Genomic DNA, 21,526 nt, shown 5'->3' on the forward strand with positions numbered 1-21,526 from the left:
CTAAATTTGTGGCAACTTGCTACATAGCAATATAAAATTAACATTGTTGCAGAAAAAAATTTTACTTTGTAACTTAATGTCTGCTTTTAAGTGGATTCTATGTTTAGATTAAGTTTAAATGTTAACTTTTTAAAGGTAGAGCAAATCACATAATCTTTAAACATACAAATGATATGATTGCTTATTTTTGTGTAAGTTAAATGACATCTATATGTCAAAAAGTATATTTACAATTTCACTGAGAGTGACAGAGTGTTTTAGTTAGGAAATGTCTGCTTTTCTTTTCCTTTTTTTTTTTTTTTTAGACAGAGTCTAGCTCTTATCACCCAGACTGGAGTGCAGAGAGGCATGATCTCGGCACACTGCAACCTCTGACTCCTGGGTTCAAGCAATTCTGCTGCCTCAGCCTCCTGAGTAGCTGGGATTACAGGTGCCCACCACCACACCTGGTTAATTTTTGTGTTTTTAGTAGAGATGGCATTTCTCCATGTTGGTCAGGCTGGTCTCGAACTCCTGACCTCAGGTGATCCGCCCATCTCAGCCTCCCAAAGTGTTGGGATTACAGGCATTAGCCACTGCGCCCGGCCTGCAGGTTTTGTTGTTGTTGTTGTTTGTTTGTTTTTGTTGTTGTTTTGGTTTTTTTAGAACAGGAATAAACTATTATAACATTCTGGCTACTGGGTATCATTTAGTAAAATAGTAATGACAACAATAAAGCTTTTTCTTAATCCAATTTTTTTAGACATACAAAAGAATGAACAACTCATGTAAATATCAAGAAAGAAAAGAGATCTCAGACCACAGCTGAAAAATGAAGCCATTTAGCCATAAATTTCAGAGAATATTTCTCATGTCAGTATATTCTTGTTGGTAATCTCTTCTCAGCAGTTTTCTAAGGCTTTCCAAAGTATACTCATTTTAAGCCAATTTATGATAAAACTTCTCTCCAGAAAGCTCTTTTCAAAATCTTAGAGATATTTTCCTTCCTTTCACACATAAAGAAAGCATTCATATTAATATGGCATGAGAGGAAAAGCTCATTAAATAAGTAAAAATTAGAAGCAGTGTTGACATCACAAACGAAAGAACACAGCAAGGCATGTGTTTTCATTTTAGCCAAGGACCATTACTTTTTACCACGTTATAGAAAATAATCTGAAATAATCTTTCAAGTCTGGAGTAAAGATCTCCATTTGCCTTCTAACATCAAAATTCATTTCATTAAGCAGCTTAACTCTTAGAAGGAAAATTCAGTCAAAAAGTGATAATTTTTATCTTGTCTCTTTAGTAATAAGTATATCTTGATACCACACACCTTCTAAATCTGGCAGCAGTAGCTATCAAAGCCAGCATTTATTGAGCTTTATCAAGAGTCATGTAGTGTTCAGAAAGTTGTACATGTATTTACCTCCTAATCATTAGAGCAGCCCCACACAGAAGGTCCTCTTATCATCATGTCATTTTACAGATGAGGAAAGCCATAAGAGGTTAAACAATTTGTTCTAGCAAGATGGCTAGGAAGCTACTGAATGATTTTGAAGCCCTAATGATCTGGCACCATAGTTACCATCTGGACAACTCTTGCTATGCTCTCTCTGCAGGGATCACCATGCCTGTTTTCTTTTTTTCTTGAAGCTTACTTTCATTCATTTATCCCATAGCCTTAGCTGTAGATGTATTCTACCTTAGAGACCTGATTTTATAAGGAGAATTTATTTGGAGAACATTTTTCAATATATGTGGTATGGTGCTGCTTCTCTTTACCATTTGAAATAGGCATAACAGGAAAAAGCAAGGTAGGAAGCTGGTTAAAATATTTACAGCTAACCAGATATGAAGTTGACCAATATTCCAGTTTACTTTATTCAGCTACTATATCCGTAATAACATATAGGATTAATTCACTCATGCTACAAAGATTTTGTCAGCATCTACTGCATGCTAAACACCCAGAATAATGCCTGGCAATTATAGAACTTGCATTCTAGTGAGGTAGACAGGTCATTTCGTAAAAATACAATAAATTACTGAATGAACAAGTATGTTAAAAGATATTAAGTGCTACAAACGAAAGAAAAAAGGAGCAGGGTAAGAAAAGGTTGCATTATGGAAAGCAGGTCATAGTATTAAATAAGGTAGTCAGAGTAGACCTCATTGAAATCATATTTACTCAAATAATTTAAAAATATAAAGTTCTTAATGTTTCGTATATTAAAAAACTCATTTCCTTTCTAATCCTCTATACCTTAAAAGAAATATACAAGGGGATACATATTTGTACTTGAGACTTTTTATGAGCGCTTAAAAAAATCCTGACAGTCAATATAGGACCAAATAACTAAGTCTCCATTGTAGTCTTAACTACAATTATAACTCTATTAAGAGAAAGCCTGCATTTCACTCTACATGCCATTTACCTAAATGCTGTTTTTTCTTCACTGAATAAACATGTATTGATTACCGACCATGTGCAGCCATTTTGATAGTCCTGAGGAGACTAATTCCCTGTGCCCTGGGAATTCATATTCTGCAGAGATTGTACAAATAAACAGGTAATTGCAATGCTATATACGAGGGCTGACTGGAGTATTAGGGAACATGATGTAGGGGTCAAGAGGAAGTAATATTTGAGATAAATCTCAAAGAATGAATGAAAGATAAAGATATGGGGGTAGTGAAGAGCATTTGGTGAATGTGCAGAGGATGAAGAATTAAAAGTATATACTTTGCTCCTGGATCTGAGTATAGTCCTACATTAGAAAAGATTAAAGATTCAATAGAACATGATAAATAGGGAGACTGCAAAAATCGTCAGACATCTATTAGATGATGAATTTTAAAGAAACTTTTGCAAAGCTTTTGACCAAGAAACATGTTTTTAGTGTAGCTTCTTAGGTGGCAACATTTTAACAAAATAAAATGTTGGGGGAAAAAAACTATCCTAGATTATAAAAGTAAAATTAGTTTTTACTATTCATCCAGATGTATTATCAGATTGGATTGGGACCATTAGTTTGTATATGTCTTTAAATGGCATTACAATGCCATGAGAAAGTTGACTCTAGGTAGCTTAGTATCCTGATAAATGAGGAAAGTTATAAGGATGATTTGTTTTATAAAAGTCATGCAACATATTCAATATTTTGTTTCACATGGCTCAGTTGACTCTATTCACTTCTATTTATTTGAGACTTTCAAGTCTATTTTAAGGGTTTTATATAGTACTTAGATAATACCTACATAATTACTTCTGCATAAATGTGATTTTTTTTTAAGTGGAGACTGGTTATCCTTCTAATAGTTACTCACGTTATTGCAGTATGTTGATGAATTAAACAAGAAGGAGACAATAAATTTAAGACATGTTAATGGATGTCAGACATCCACAGAGTTTCATGAATGCTATGTAAATAGAAAAAAAATATTAACAGGCATCCTTGCAGACAGTTTACTCAATGAAAAGGTACATTGTTTACCGACTGTTCTAATTGGCTTCCCTTTGGAAGTATGGTTCAGGTAGAGTAATTCTATTTTTAGCAGGTACAAAAGAAAATTGCTTGTGAAGTACTTTGAGATAATGAGAGTAATGACAATATGTTGGAAAAAAAAGATTCCACTTATGTTATAAAATAGTGAGGTAAACTAAAACTGGGTGAAAATGTATAATAGTTACTCTGCCATGGTTAAAAGGTAATCTAAATAATATATGTCTAATTTTAGGATTTAAAAGATAAATGCCACAATCTTCATTGACCTATGACTTTTATAAGCTGTTAAAACCTTATTACAGTATTTTTAAAGGCAAAAATGGAAATGTTTTAAACGAACATCTCTTCTTTCTGTAGCTTTGCAAATTGATACTTCAAAATGATGTCTTTTCATACCTAACTATCCATAAACATGTTTTCTCATAATTAAAAAAAAATACAACAGAGAAGCAAAATATATTTAAGTCCAGCTTTAGGCATTCCACACATAGAGATTGGAGGTTATTTTTATCCTTGTGGTTAATTCCATGTATAAGCCATTTTCAAATAGTCCTGCTTCTTATATTTCCCCTTGTCAGTATACCTTCCTTTTCAAAGATGACAAGGCAGATGTTATTCACAGTTCTATGCATTAATACACAACACTGTCATATCATCCCCCCAAATTAAACCTTGTAGTGTTTTCAGTCCTAAACTTTTCCCAGAGAAATTTTTGTTTTTAGATCTTATAATACACACAAGCACACATATACACACTCACATGCACACACACACACACGTACACATATACATATATGTATATCATTTTTCCCACATTAACATTAAAGAAAAACACATTATTTCAATTAATTAAGTGGATGTCTAGTATTACCTTTTTTTCTCCAATAGTAAGATAGATCTACATTAAGTAGCATGAAACTACCATGTAAATTTCATCATCAGTAGTGCAGACTGCCATATTTAGATCAGGAATATTGTTTTGCTATTTGATCAGGCAGATTTCTATAATTCAAGGAGTAATCTCATAGTCACGTCCACAAATTTGGCTGACTAGGAGAAATGCAAATCAATTTATTTTAAAATCATACTAACATTTTAATAACATGTGGGCTTATGTAACCCACACATAATGCAGCAAGAAAATGTTAGTATATATTAAATTATAGAACATGTATTTTCTGCTAGAGATGTTCTTATTCGAATATAAGATTGAGTGATTTGTTTCACAAGTTTTCCTATTGTTTCTTTTGTTCAGTAAGTTTCAGTAAAGGAAAAAACTTTTTTCTTTTTAAATTTTTTTACTGAATTTTAAAAATTTAACAAGTTGTATGTATTCGCCATGTACAATGTGATGTTTTGAAGTATGCATAAATTGTGAAATGACTACATCTAGGTAACTAACGTATGTTTTACCTCACACAGTTATCATTTTTGTGGTGAGAACACTTTTATACATCCACTCTTTCAGTATTTTTCAAGAATATAACATATTATTAACTATAGTCACCATGTTATAGAATAAAACACTTGAGCTCATTCCTTCTAACTGAAATTTTGTATCCTTAACTAACATCTTCTCAACTCCCACGCCAAATATATCAGGCCCTGGTAACCACCATCCTACTCTCCACTTCTGTGATACCAACTTTCTAAAATTACACATGAAGGAAGTAATGTGGTATTTACATGTCCATGTTTATTATAGCATTATTCACAATATTCAATACACGGAATCAACCTGTATCCATCAATGGATGAGTGAATAAAGAAAATGTGGTATGTATACACAATGGAATACTTTTCAGCGATAAAAGGAAAAGATTTTGAAATGCTGTTACTTGTGACAACATGGATAAACTCAGAGGACATATGTTAAAGATGAAATTTTTTAAAGGAGTTACTGAAAACAAACTTAATGAAAAGGGTATTTTTATTTAGTACTGTAGCAATCACTACTAGTGGCCCCAACCTTAGGCATATCATTCATTTTCCTGAGCCTAATTTTCTTCATCTTTAATGTAGAAGGCCTGCAAAGTAATCCTTCTTCAGAAGAGTCTCTTGGGGTTGGATTAGAGGCAGGCCCAACAGCAAGAGTGGTTGCCAAATAGGCAGCTTCCAGTCCTTAGACAACTGGCTGAAATTTGCCTCAGTGGTGCACTTTCAATTTTTACCTGTTTTCTATACTAGGTCTATATATTTAGCATTGTGTAAAGAAACAGTTCATAATATAATATTCTCCCACACAACTTGCTATTTATGTCAACAATGCAAGGCCTTGGCCACTTTTTATCCTGGCCAGTTCTCAAGCATGTGTTTGCAACAGGCGGCCTCAAGAGCTGACATCGTATCTCCCTCTGGGACAAAATCGAGCTAGCTCACTTGCTGCTATGAAGGAGGTAGATTCTACAAGCTCAGTGTTCTTCACCTGTGACTCAAACTCACTATGTGTACAGCATAAATCTAAGCCCATATTGTATCACCCCCATGGGAGTCAGGGACAAAGAGAAACAGATGTAAATATGCTGATGCTTAGGCTGCCTGATGTGCTGAGAGTAAGAAAGGTCTTTTTCTTTGACCTAGGAGTCTCATGTCTACAGTTGGATTCTCTGAAACAATAACAGGTTAACTTATTAGTGAAGTACGGTAAAGTCAAATCCCAGGACAGGTAATAACCTATTACTAGGCTTTTATTGCCAAGGTTTACATGGATATTTAATACTTAATTTTAGAATTAGTCTAATAAAAATAGTAAGGTTCTGACACTGTGAACAACATATAACTAACAGTACAAACTAAAGAATCTAGGAAAGTAAACTGTGTTTTCATGAAAATTTATTACATGATAAATGTGGCACTACAAATCAGAGCACAAAGGATAAATTACTTGGTAAATAATTTGGGGACAAGCAGCTATGCAGTTTGAATACATAAAATTAGACCTTTCAGCTCGCACTATACCAAAACAAAAGATTTCTAGAGTTTTAATTTGAATAAAATAAAACTACAGATGCTTAGGGGAACATGTGCAAGGTTATTTTTATAACATAAATGTGAAAAAATGCCTTATTTATCAAACAGGTAATCACAGGAAGGCAGAGCAAAATGGCCAAAAAGAACCCTCTGACGATCATCTCTATGCAGGAACACCAAATAGAACTACTACACATACAAGAAAGCACCTTCATAAGAGCCAAAAATCAAGTGAGCAATAATAGTACCTGATTTTCATATCATATTTAATATCATATTACGGAAAGAGGCACAGAAGAGGGTAGAAAGGACAGTCTTGAATTGCTGACAACAGCCCCTGGCCCCATCTGCCAGCAGTGAGCAGACAGAGAGAATTTCTACCCTTGGAGGAGGGAGAGCAAAGCGATTGTGGGACCTTGCATTGGAACTCAGTGCTTCCCTGTCACAGCAGAACACAACAGAGGGCAGAATTTGGCTGGCATACTAGAAGGAAGCATTTTGAGCAGCCCCAGCCAGAGGGGAATCCTCCACTCCAGCAGTAGGAACTTGAGTTCTTACTAACCCCACTACCAGTGGACTAAAGCGCCCTAGGATCCTGAATAAATATGAAAGGCAGTCTAAGCCACAAGGATTGGAGCAGGGCTCAAGTACTACAAGGACTGGTGGTGTGCTAGGCTCGGAATAGTGGAGCTGGGGTGCGTTCGAGCCAATGAGACACCATCTGGGGGAAACATGGGGATGTTTACATTACCTCTTCCCCAACTCTAAGCAGTATAACTCGGGGAGTGACTCTTTCCTCTTGCAAAAAGGAGAGGGAAACAAAACAAAACAAAAAAAGAATTTATCTTGCAACTTGAGTACCAGCTCTGCCAAAGTAAAATAAAATACTAAGCAGAGCCCTGAAGCCCCTGATTCCAGGTCCTAACTCCTAGATGGCATTTCTGGACCCACTATGGGTCAAAAGGGAACCTGCTGCCTACCGGCAGGATTCACTGCTTGCCAAATAAGGAGCTCCTAAGCCTTGAATAAACATCAGTGGTAGCCAGGCAGTGGTAGCCATAGCCCTGGGGTGAAATCCAGTGCTGTGCTGGTTTCAGATGTGACCCAGTGCAATCCTAGCTGTGGTGGTTATAGGACGGCTTGTGTCATCCCTCCCTCAACTCCATGCAGCCCAGCACAGAGAGAGAGGCTCCTTCTGTTTGGGTGAAAGTGAGGGAAGAGAACAAGAGACTCTGACTGTTATTGTGGGGAATTCTCCTGGATATTACTGAAGTCCACCAAGGCAGTCTTGCTGTCTCCAAGAGTCACAGTACTGCTGGGCTTGGGGTGATCTCTAGTGCAGATACAAATGCAGTGATCAAAGACTTCGATCAAAACCCAACTCATTTCCTTTTTGAATACCTGGAAAGCATTCTCAAGACGGAAGGGTATAAATAAGTCCAGACTTCAAAGATTAGAATAAATACTGAACTCTTCAATGCCCAGACATCAATGAACATCCACAAACATAAAGAACTTCCAGGAAAAAAAAAAAAAATGACCTCACGAAATGAACTAAATACGGCAACAGTGACTAATCCTGGAGCAACAGAGATATGCAACCTTTCAGATAGAGAATTCAAAATAGCTGTTTTGAGGAAGCTTAACAAAATTAAAATAACACAGAGAAGATATCCAGAATCCTATCAGAAAAAAAATAGCAAATATTGAAGTAATTTTAAAATTCAAACAGAAATTTCGCGACTGAAAAATTCAATTGACAAACTGAAAAATGCATTAGTTTCAACAGCAGAACTGACCAAGCAGAAGAAATATTTAGTGAACATGAGCTCAGATTATATGAAAACACAGTCACAGGAGAAAGAAAAGAATTCTAATAAAGTATGCCTACAAGATCTAGAAAATAGTCTCAACAGGGAAAATCTAAAAGTTACTGACTTTAAAGTGCAGATAGAGATGATCAGAGTAGAAAGTTTATTCAAGGAGGCCAGGCATGGTGGCTCATGCCTGTAATCCCAGTGCTTCTGGAAGCCAAGGTAGCAGATCTCTTGAAGTCAGGAGTTTGAGACCAGCCTGGCCAACATGACAAATCCTCATCTGTACTAAAAACACAAAAATTAGCCCGGTGTGGTGGCATGCACCTGTAATTCCAGCTACTTGGGAGGCTGAGGCACAAGAATTGCTTGAACCTGGGAGGCAGAGGTTGCAGTGAGCCAAGATTGTGTCACTGCACTCCAGCTTGGGTGTTGGAGTGAGAATCTGCCTCAATAAATAAATAAATAAAAAGATAAATAAATAAATAAGTTTATTCAAGGAAATAACAGAGAATATTCCAAACCTAGAGAAAGTTACCAATATTCAAGTACAAGCAGGTCAGAGAGCACCAGCAGATTTAACCCAAATAAGACTACCTCAAGACATTTAAAAATCAAACTTCTAAAATTAAAAGATATAGAAAAGATCCAAAAAACAGCAAGAAAAAAGAAGAAAATAACATGAACATGAGCTCCAATACATCTGGCAGCAGACTTTTTACTGGAAACCTTAAAGGCCAGGAGAGAGTAGCATGACATATTTAAAGCACTGAGAAAACTTTTATTGTGGCATATTATATCCAGCAAAAATGTCCTTCAAACATGAAGGAGAAATGAAGACTCCCACACAAGCAAAAGCTGAGGGATTTCATCTATACCAGACCTGTCTTACAAGAAATCCTAAAAGGAGTTCATCAATCTGAAAGAAAAGAATGTTAACAAGCAATAAGAAATTGTCTGAAGGACCTGTAATCCCAGCACTTTGGGAGGCCGAGGCAGGCCGGATCCAGAGATCCAGAGGTCGAGACCATCCTGGCTAACACGGTGAAACCTGTCTTTATTAAAAATACAAAACTAGCGAGTGAGGGTGAGGTGGTGCCTGTAGTCCCAGCTACTTTCGGGAGGCTGAGGCAGGAGAATATAAACCCGGGAGGCCGGAGCTTGCAGTGAGCTGAGATCCGGCCACTGCACTCCAGCCTGGGCCACAGAGCCAGACTCCGTCTCAAAAAAAAAAAAAAAAAAAAAAGAAAGAAAGAAATTGAAGGCACAAAACTTGCTAGTAACAATGATAACAAAAATATATACAGAATATTTTAACACTGTAATTGTGGTATGTAAACTACTTATAACTTGAATAGAAAAATAAACTTAACAAAAATAACTATAAAGAAACTTTTGGGCCCGGTAGTGGCTCAAGCCTGTAATCCAAGCACTTTGGGAGGCCCGAGAGGCGAGGCGGATCAGGAGTCAAGGGTGAGATCATCCTGGCCATGGTGAAACTCCGTCTCTACTAAAAAAAAATACAAAAAACTAGCGAGAGGTGGTGGCGAGAGCCTGTAGTCCCACCTACTCGGGAGACTGAGGCAGGAGAATGGCGTGAGCCGGGAGGCAGAGCTTGCAGTGAGCGAGATGGCGCCCACCGCACTCTCCAGCCTGAAGTGACAGGCGAGACTCCGTCCTGAAAAAAAAAAAAAAAAAAACACTTTTGTATTCTACACCTTGGAGGCCAAGGTGGGTGGATCCACCAGTCCGGGAGATCGAGACCATCCTGGCTAACAAGGTGAAACTCATCTCTACTAAAGAAACAAACAAAAAATTTGTAAAGATACACAGTATAAAAAGATATAAATAGAAACAATAAGTTAAAAACTGGGACACTAGGGAGAAAGTGGAAGAAGTTGAGGCATAGAGTTTTTATTAGTTCTCTTTTTGCTTGTTTGTTGTTGCTACTGCAACAACAGTTCTCGAAAATTTAAAATAACCAGTAATAGAAGGTTATTTGTAAGTTTCATGGTAACCTCAAATCAAAAACCAATAACAAACAAAAAATAAAAGCAAGAAATTAAAACATACCACCAGAAAAATTCACTTTTATACATAAGAAGACAGAAAAGAAAGAAAAACCACAAAACAATTTGAAAACAAAATTTAAAATAACAGTAGTAAATCCTTATTTATAAATAATAACATTGAATGTAAATGGACTGAACTCTCCAATAAAAGACAGAGTGGTTGAATGGATTAAAAAGCAAGACTCAATAAAATTCTGCCTATAAGAAACTCACTTTACCTATAAAGACATACATAGACTGAAAATAAAGGGATGGAAAAAGATATTTCATGCAAATGAAAACAAAAAAAAGCATGGATTGCTATACTTAGACAAATGTTATAGATTTCAAGGAGAAAAGAATGAAAAGAATCAAAGAAGGTAATAATATAATGATAAAGCATTCAATTAAGGAAGAGGCTATAACCCTGACACCAAAACCAAAGACACAACAACAAAAAACTACAGCCTAATATCTCTGATAAACATTTATGCAAAAATCCCCAACAAAATACTAGTAAACCAAATTCCAACAACACATTAAAAAAATCATCCATCATGACCAAGTGAGATTTATCCCAAGAATGCAGGGATGGTGTAACATACACTAATCAATTAATGTGATACATCATATCAACAGAAAGAAGGGCAAAACCATATGATCCTTTTAATTCATACTGAAAAAAGCATTTGACAAAATTCAAGATACCTCATAACAAAAACCCTCAAAAAACTGGGGATAGAAGGAACATACCACAACACAATAAAAGCCATATAAAACAGACCCACAGCTGATGTACTGGATGAAAAAAAAATATTAAAAAACCTTTCCTCTAATATCTATAGTAAGACAAGGATGCACTCTTTCCTTCTTTCTTTCCTTTTTTTTATGGAGTTTTGCTCTATTGCCCAGGTGGGAGTGCAGTGGTGCAATCTCAGTTCACTGCAACCTCTGACTCCCAGGTTCAAGTGATTCTTCAGCCTCAGCCTCCCAAGTAGCTGGGATTACAGGTGTCCACCACCACTCCCAGCTAATTTTTGTATTTTTAGTAGAGACAATGTTTCACCATGTTGGCTGGGTTGGTCTTGAACTCTCGACCTCAAGTGATCCACCCACCTGGGCCTCCCAAAGTGCTGGTATTACAGGCATGAGCTACTGTGCCCAGCCTAGGATGCCCACTTTCACCACTATAATTCAACATAGTAGTGGAAGTCCTAGCTACAGCAATTAGACAAGAGAAAGAAATAAAGGGCATACACATTGGAAGAAAAAAAGTCTAATTATCCATGTCTTTAAATAATATCTTATATTTTGAAAAACTTAAATATTCCACCAGAGAAACAATTAGAATTGATAAACAATGTCAGTAAATTTGTAGAATACAAAATCAAAATACAAAAATCAGTAACATTTCTACAGGCCAACAGCAAACAACCTCACAAAATAAGAAAGTATTTTTTTTTACAATTGCTACAAATTACATTACATACTTTGACATAAACTTAACCAAGGAAGTGAAAGTTCTCTACAGTAAAAACTATAAAACATTGATGCAAGAAATTGGAAAGGACACAAAAAATGAAAGATAGCTCAGGCTTATGGATTAGAAGAATTAATATTGTTAAAATGCCCATACTACCCGTAGCAATCTACAGATTCAATGCAATCTCTATCAAAATACTAGTAACTTTCTTCACAGAAATAGAAAAAAAAAAAAAAAATGTATATACAACCACAAAAGACGAAGAATAGCCAAAGCCATCCTGAGTAAAAGGAACAAAACTGGAAGAATCACACTACCTGACTTTATACTACAGTGCTGTAGTAACCAAAACAGCATGGCACTGGCATAAAAGCAGACCCATGGACCAATGGAACAGAATAAAGGACTTGGAAATAAGTTCATACATCTACAGTGAACTCATTTTCAACAAAGATGCCCAGAAACATACGTTGGGGAAAGTGTAGTCTCTTCAATAAATGGTCCTGGGAAAACTGCATATCCAAATGCAGAAGAATGAAACTAGATCCCTGCTTCTCACCATATACAAAAATGAAATAAAAATTGATTAAAGAGTTAAATCTGAGATCTGAAACTATGAATCTACCAGAAGAAATCATTGGGGAAACTCTCCAGGACATTAGTCTGGGCAAAGATTTCTTGAGCAATACCTCAAAAGCACAGGCAACAAAAGCAAATATTGAAAAATGGGATCACATCAAGTTAAAAAACTTCTTCACAGCAAAGGAAAGAACAAAGTGAAGAGACAACCCATATAATGGGAGAAAATATTTGCAAACTATCTATCTGACAAGGGATTAATTTCCAGAATATACAAGGAGCTCAAACAACCCCATAGAAAAAAATCTAAAAATCTGTTTAAGAAATACACAAAAGGTTCAGGCGTGGTGGCTCACACCTGTAATCCCAGCACTTTGGGAGTCTGAGGCCAGTGGATCACCTGAGGTCAGGAGTTTGAGATCAGTCTGACCAACATGGTGAAACCCTGCCTCTACTAAAAACACAAGAGAGAAACTCTGTCTCCAAAAAAAAAAAGCAAAAGATCTGAATAAGCATTTCTCCAAAGAAAACATACAAATGTCCAACAGGCATACGAAAAACTGCTCAACATCATCATTAATTATCAGAGAAATGCAAGTCAAAACTACAATACATTCTCTCACTCCACTTAAAATGGCTTTTATCCAAAAGACAGGCAAAACTAAACGTAGGTGAGGATCTGGAGAAAGGGGAGCCGTCATACATTGTTGATGGGAATGTTAAGTTAGTACAGCCACTATGGAGAACAGTATAGAAGTTCCTTAAAAAGCTAAATATAGAACTACTATATGATCCAGCAATAGCACTGCTAGGAATACATCCAAAAGAAAGGGAATATGTACATAAAAGAGATATCTGCACTCCCATGTTTACTGCAGCACTATTCACAATAGCCAAGATTTGGAATCAACCTAAGTGTCCATCAACAGATGAATGGATAAAGAAAATGTGGTACATATATACCATGGAATATTATCCATCTATAAAAAAGAATGAAATTCTGTCACTTGCAACAACATGGATAGAACTGGAAGACATTAAGCAAAATAAGCCAGTTGCAGAAAGGCAAATTTCATATATTCTCACTCATATGTGTGAACTAAAAATTAAAACAATTGAACTCATGGGGATAGACAGTAGAATGATGGTTACCACAGGCTGGGAAGGGTAGTGGGTGGAGCAGGGGAGTGGGGATAGTTAATGAGTATAAAAATATAGATAGAATGAGTAAGATTTAGTATCTGATACCAAAACAGGGTGATTACAGTCAATAATAATTTATTATATATTTTAAAATAACTAAAAGAGTCACATTGGAATGTTCCTAACACAAATAAATGAGAAATGCTTGAGCTGACAGATAACCCAATTATCCTGATGTGATTATTATACATTGTATGCCTATATCAAACTATCACATGTACCTCATAAATACATACATGTACTATGTACCCATAAAATTAAAAATTTTAAAATAAGTAAGCATAAAGAAAAATTAAAATATTTGATTGCATAAAAATAAAAAAATTCATATAAGAATGAATCTCATAAAGAAATTTAAAAATGAGTGACAGATAAGGGAAAATCATTTCCAGATAGATAAAGTGATAAAGAATTAAATTATCTAAAACCTAATATGCAGACACTCCCTCCCCCAAAATCACCAACAGTTATAAAAAGGAAATTTTTAAGAGGAGAAATATAACTGGTTAATAAACTCGTGATGTTGATAAAAACTTATATGACATTCACCCTCAAAATAGGCAGGGAAAGTCAAATTTGTGCAACAATGCAATATAATTTCTGGCTCATGAAATTGATAAATATTATATACTAGTTAATGTAGGAAAAAAGAGACATTTATGCATTGTTGGCAGGACTATAATTACTATCAATATTTAACAAAATAATATGGAAGTTTCCATAAAATTTTAAAGCCCATTTGCCTTAACCTTATATATCCATTTCAAGGAATTTATATAACACTTAAAAATACAATGTAAAAGATTTGTACAGACATTTTACTACAGCTTTGTTTATAAAGTAACAAGAGCTAGAAACACTCCCAATTTCTTAGTTTTCAAGAGGAGAATGTCTGTGAGTACTGTGAGATTTTGTAGATCTATTTACCTTACACATACAATGATACCTTATAAATATAGTGAGGTAAGTCAGTGAGTGTTCACTTGAGAATGCCTAATGTATAATGCTTAATGAAAAAAAATCAATGAAAATATGTATAAATTCACATATTTGTTTCAAAATAAATAATTTTCAAAAATGTAACTATCCCAATAAAGTTTCAAAAATGTCAAATCCTTCCACATGTCATTATGTGTGTATAACCATTATAAAAACAAGCAAAAAGCATTAGAAGGTACGTTTAAATAGGTATCACTTTCAGGGGTGCAGAGGGAAGAGGAACCCATTCATTTTCCTTCAGATATTTCGCTACTCTGTGGAGTGTAATAAGAAAAAATAAGTCTAAATGCTCAACAAAGTAATTCTACCAGGAACAAGTTTAAAGTACTGTATTATCAGAATGCCAGCAAGCTAATTACTGAAAGTACTTTCATGGTAGGTGTCCTGTAGAACTAAAATATGTTTTACTGACAAAGTCTTGAATTTGGGGTAATGAATAACTGCAAATTGGGGAGGACACACACTTTAGTTTGGTCTAGGTGAGTGATTCAGAAGTCTGTTCAGAATCATTCTGACTTACAAAGGACAATATTCACCACTGATTCATAAAGATAAAAATAAAGACATTATTTTAAGTGTTTCATTAAAAAAAAAAGAAAGAATAGTACATTTGGAATTAAAATTATTGAAATAGAATTTTAAAAGTAAACTGAATGACCATCAAAAAATGAAAGGAAGAAAATACTGGACATGGTGATATATTCAATTTCTAATATTCTGCATTTCTGAGTCTTCTGGTAGCAATTAATTCAATAGCTGAACATTTCCCCTAAAGCCACAGAAATAGTATAAACAGACCCAAGAGTTCTGAAAAGAACAGAAGAATCATTTGGAACCAGAGAGATCAGTAGAAAATATAGGATGTTCTGACCTAAAGTTTGGTATAGCCACAGTACGCTAGTAGGTAATGTGTATATTGCTTACTAATGAATAGCAGGACCTAAGTACTTTAATCCTTAGGCCACACCAGGCAGCAGCAGTGTCTCTCTTGACAAAGAGAGCCTTGAGATCTATCTTCTCTGTAGACCATATAAAAATAACCACACAAATATGCTACACTGCATGCATATGCAATGTCAAAGTTAAAAGATAGAAAGGCAATAGTAACAACAATATTTAAGGAACAGAAGGCTTACACAATATTAATTGGACTTGAATGAATTCAGAAGGAGCCAAAGGAAGTCTTACATCTTTTATACATTTTAGAAATATAAATTACTATCCAAAAAAGACAACAATCAAACCACTGAGACAGGGATAAAGCCAAGACTGGGGACATACAAAGAAATGGCTTGTGCAAAAGGTAAGGTGGGAGCCTGTAACCAGAAAAAATGAAAAAGTCGTAAGAACAATACTAACCCAACATTGTAAAATATCATTTCTATATATAATCAACAAAAATTATTTTTGAGATATTTATCTTTTTTCATACTAAGGTTTTGAAATCCAATTTGTATTTTATACTTGAAGCACATCCTAATTTGAGTTAGCCATAGCGTTCATCAGCATGTGACCAGTGACTATTATTTCAGATCATCTCTGGAAAAACAGTGGCATACATGAAAACTTTATTAGAATATTAGTTGATGCAACCACTGTGGAAAACAAAGTTAGAATGCGCATAACCTATGGCCCAATAATTCCATTTCTATGGAAATGGGATTCCATTCCATTGCCATAGAAGCAAAGACTTGACCACCACCACCAATGAAACACTGAGACATTTATCATTTTCATGGATTAAACTCTTTGCATGCATTGGAAAGAATATAACAGTATTTCTCGCAACTGGAATAACTATGTTTTATACACTCATACTAGAAAGGCAGATAAATCATTTGATCATTGAGCCATATGATTTCACCTAGGAATGGTGGCCAGTTGGTAGACTTAGCTGGAAAGAACACTTGCACAATGATGCCAGCCTCTATGCTTCTCTGAACCTCTGAATCTGTTCCATTCTTCTAAATTCAACCATGTAACACAGCCATCATTATTCCAAGGACCCCAAATGTTACCTGGATTTTATGCATATATTTACAAATTTGTTAGTATTAAAATCCTAGCAATTACCAACTGATACAACTTTAAGAGAGCACTGAACAAGTGGCATTATTACCTAGTGCCTTAGGTTTCCTAAACAGTATAGTAAAGAGACCACTGGCTTAGCCTGTGAACTATACCTTTGTGGCTTGATAGCTATACCTCTCAGATACTCCTTCTCCTGATCTCTAAAATACAAGTAAAACCTATCCCACAGGGTTGTGCTGAGAAAAGTGCTTAGCACAATGGCCTCACACAGGCCAAGTAAAAATAGCTGCCTTATTAGAAGTTTTTTAAGCCGTATGATTGATATCAATTTACCTTTCAAACATTGCACAGTTATTTTTTCTGGATCATAATTAGATTCATCTATTTACATCTCATATTGAAAATAAAAATGTCTAGTAATCAAAAATTTAAGGCAAAGGAAGAATATTACAGCACTTTTAGACTTCCAAATTAAATACTGTTTTAGATATTATTCAAGTTTGGAGAGACTATAGTGAGAAAGAAATCACATATACTAGTGGTGGCAATGTTGACTGCTATCACATCTCCAAAGAGAATTTGTTATTCCAAGGTCCTTATCCCTTGATTTAGTAACCCTAGTACAAGTTTCCCTTGGGAAATAGTTAAAAATACTAATATTTTTGTCCAAAAAGTTCATGAAAAATGACAACCAAAATCCTGAATATGAGACAAATGTGCATAACAAAAACATACATCCATAGAATTAGATAATAATTATTTAAAATGATGCTTAAGGAGTTTAATTATATGGAGAAATGTTATATGTTTACTGAGATACAGAACTACCATACAGAGTAGAACATTAACTATATAAAAATGCATAGAAAAATGGGAACTAAGAAAAAAATTACTTTTGGTTTAAATTTATTTAAACAAAAATACAGCTTTATTTTGAATTCATCATTGAATATTTTAACTAAATAAAAATCAATGACTTACATTAATTTCCTAATTATTTTTTTACTGGCCAGCTTATAAACGTTTTTATATTGATTTTAAAAGTGCTATCAGGTGTCTTTCTTTGCCATGGGTGCCAGAAATTTTTAATTAATGTAGACCTCCATTATGTTGTTGTTGTTGTTGTTACTATTATTTGAGATGAAGTCTCTATTGTCCAGGCTGGAGTGCAGTGGGGTAAACTCAGTTCACTGAAACCTCCATCTCCCAGGTTTAAGTGATTCTCCTGCCTCAGCTTCCTGAGTAGCTGGGACTACAGACACAAACCACCATGCCGACTTTCTCACATTTCTAGTAAAGACAAGGTTTTACCATGTTGGCCAGGCTGGTCTCAAACTCCCAACCTCAAGTGATCTGCCCGCTTCGGCCTCCCAAAGTGCTGGCATTACAGGTATGAGCCACCATTCTGATCAGTCCATTACATAATTCTTTTGAAATTAATTAATGGTAGAATTATTTTCTCCTTACTGATTTCCCCTTATTGATAATTCTTTCAGCCTTTAATTTCTTTTGTGTGTATGTGTATGAAAATGCTTTTGAGTACTGAATATATGCTTTTTAATGTATTAAGCAATGGCCATTAAAGTAAAAGGAAGGTATGTGTTTGCAAAATAAGAAATGTAGGATATCCCCAGTGGGCCATTTTTGAGTATTTAATGGAAAATGTGGAAGCCACCCAGACAGAGTAAAGATCTCAAAAAATCTCAGTTACATCACTGGGTCTTATCTTAAAAGACTCATTTGTTGCATAGTGACAAATATCTTACAGCAATTCCTACACTATTTAGGCCATGCACAATCATCTTGCTAAGGAAGCAAAATTATGAATCCAGGACTTCTTGAAATATGAGGAAACATAATTACTTTTAAATATTATTTTCATAGTAAAACGTTAGCGTAGAAAAGGGTGCTAACAACAATAAATATCCATTATGAGTAATTCTGACTCATTTTGAATTTGATTACCAGAATGACAAAAAATTCACTAGGTAAACTGATTGCCAACTTAAGCTGTTTTTCTCAGCATGCTTCCAAATTCTGTAAGACTAGCTTTTTTAAGAAAGCTCAACTGCCATTTTTAAAACTCCTTCCAAGACAAGGTATTTCCTGACTTGGCAGAAATTAAAGCCTAAAATAATTGGCTCTTGCCATCACAGGTTAAGGGATTATACTACCATTTATACAAACCGGGCATCAAGCAGTTAAACAGTAAGGCTTAGGTTGAGGTCTGGCTGCACCCCAGGGCCTGCAGGCAGCCGTTGGCACTCCTCAGGTTCAGTGGGAGGTGTTGTGTATGAGACAGGAAACAACCTTAGTGACAGGTGTGTTTGATTAATGAGGGAGAAAGAGGGAAACCATCTACAGCTTCCCAACCAATGACAAAATATGACAAGCCCTTCTCACAACCAGAGAAACAGAATAGCCAAAGGGAGAAGGGGTCAGGGTGGCATCAGCAGGAAAAATGTCCTGTCTCACAGAGACCAGTATAGGAGAAGCAGAGGCTTGTATTAGAGAGTTGGACATACTTTATTAGAAAATAAATGAAATTATTGAATCTTTTCTTGAGGGAATACCATTTGTTTGGACTTCAGGCATAAAATCTGAGTATTTTCAGAATGTCCTCTCTGAGACTGGCATGGAAGGACAGTACTAACCAGCCAAGCAGAAAATATTAGGTCACAAGAGACATATTACAAGCAGAATAAAGAAAACGTAGACACACAACAAAGATCTAGGAGGAGATGCTTTCCTAACTCCTAACTGAGAGAAATGAAGAAAGATTTATTAGTAGGAACACTGACATTGTAGCATAAATTACACCTGTTAACAGTATTTACAGTTTGCTGGATACATATACATCTATACATAAGGGTATATGTATATATGTTTATATAGGTATATGTGTACAAAGGTGTGTATATATATGCATATACACACATAGGCAAACACATGCCATTCTTTTCAACTAACTCCTTTTGCCATTTTTCCAAAGTCCTGTGGAGCAATGATAGAGACTACCTGAACATGTAATAACTCAGCTAACCTTTATTCATTCCCCGATGCCAGGTGAACTTTACTTAGAAATCAGAGGTCACCAAGACCTTATACTAACTGAAAACTTCATGTACATTAGGATAGTCAAGGTGAGCCAGGAAGACTAGTTGCTTTTGTTAGATTTTCTTCCCTCTGAAACCTAATCTTCCTAATTCAAAGAAATTGCCACAGAGCAAAATAATTTGAACAATGACTGATTATCTAATACGATCACTCACCACATTTCAAGTATGACCTCATCCAACCCATCTAAATACTTGAGAAAATTTAGATTTTCAAACTATTCAAAGTACTGAAATTCCACACATGTCCTTGGTAATTCTCTGCTTCATTCAATAAATCTCCTTTCCAAATTACCACTTTCAAAATATTATTTGCCAACACACAGAAAATCAAAGATTTCCCTGAAAGGTTTATTGTCTTTCTACCAAAGGAACTCTCATTAGACTTCCTAATATTGAGAGAAATAAATAATTTCTATAATTCAAATGTACACATACATATGTATCTATGCATATCCATACACATAAAACTTAAAATTTTAAGTTATAGTGCTCAACTTATACTACACACCCATTTTTAAGTGTGTAAAAATATACTTGAAATGCAAAAAGTATACTTTTGTTTTTAGAAATGCAGTTTGCTTTATAACTTCATTGTGTTGATATCATAGGGATCCTCATCCAAAAGGTACAATTTTGTTTAATATATAAAATAAATACAATTGTATTGGTGAAAATTTTCTCTCATGAATTGACAACCAAAAACTTCTCTTCTAAAAGTGTTTTCTTTTAAGATTTGTTTTTGGTTTTGCTTTTACATTGAATCCAAAACACTGTAACTAATAATGATAGTTGTTACCACTCATGAAGTGCTGAGAGAAACCAAAATGTATGTCCCTTTAAGATGACTGTCAGTTAAAATTATTCGTCATAGCTAAAGAGGAAAAAAATCTGCTTAAACTTGTAGCAACAACATTTTCATACAGTGTTAATTAGATCAAAGCGAACAAACGTCTTTTCAAAGTAAAATGAAATTTTTCTATGGTTTATTTAAAAAAAAAAATTAACTCAAGAACACCACCAAAAACAAATAAACTCTAAAGCTTATTTTATATAAATGCTAAAATCTATTCAGTTTTTTCATCATAATGAATAACAAAACCAAGGACAGTGGAGTGAAATTATTATGTATTTTTGGTTTGTATAAAAGCTTGGAAAAATTATTTAGATTAATTCCCAGACTGTTTATTAAAACATTGTTGTTACTTATTTAAGACAGCAGTAATTGTTTAACCCCCTAGTCTCCCATGATTTAAATATTCTAATAGCCTTAACATGCTATTAATGTTAATAGATTCATTCTTTTATAACTATATTAGAAATTCATCATCTGCCTTTTAGTCATTTACATTGCAGAAAAAGTATTCTTATCATTCCATTAAAAAAACCGTTCATGTTAGTTATAGAAATCCATATACCTTTCTTTCTTTCCACAGCTCCTAGTAAAGTGCCATCTCATATGGATGCCAAATAATATTTCAAACAGAATTATAAAAAGCCTAGATATAATATATTTGAACCACTATTTTCTACTGGGCAAAATTTTTAACTTACACAAAGTTCTTAACAGTTTTTAACTGTTCTTAACATAATAGATTTTATGGTGTTTATGCCTGTTCAACCAAACAAACTTCTTTTATTAATGTATTACAGAGATCACAAGGATTAGAGATGGGAATAAAACATTAAAACCTTTTATTTGGAGTTTACATGTGAAAACCAAATAGTCCTCAAAAGCTATTTGTTTTTCTTTATTTCATGAATGATTGGATCACTGTTATATTAATTTAAT

The 21,526-nt window shown here is 34.7% G+C and overlaps 1 protein-coding gene across 7 annotated transcripts in view; it reads right to left on the bottom strand.

Annotated features, from left to right (window-relative positions):
* Nucleotides 1–21,526, bottom strand: part of PCLO (piccolo presynaptic cytomatrix protein) — a 417,094-nt gene that overhangs the window by 366,960 nt on the left and 28,608 nt on the right. The window lies entirely within an intron of this gene.

The sequence above is a fragment of the Papio anubis genome, chromosome 4 (assembly GCF_008728515.1).
Source record: "Papio anubis isolate 15944 chromosome 4, Panubis1.0, whole genome shotgun sequence".
Taxonomy (NCBI): domain Eukaryota; kingdom Metazoa; phylum Chordata; class Mammalia; order Primates; family Cercopithecidae; genus Papio; species Papio anubis.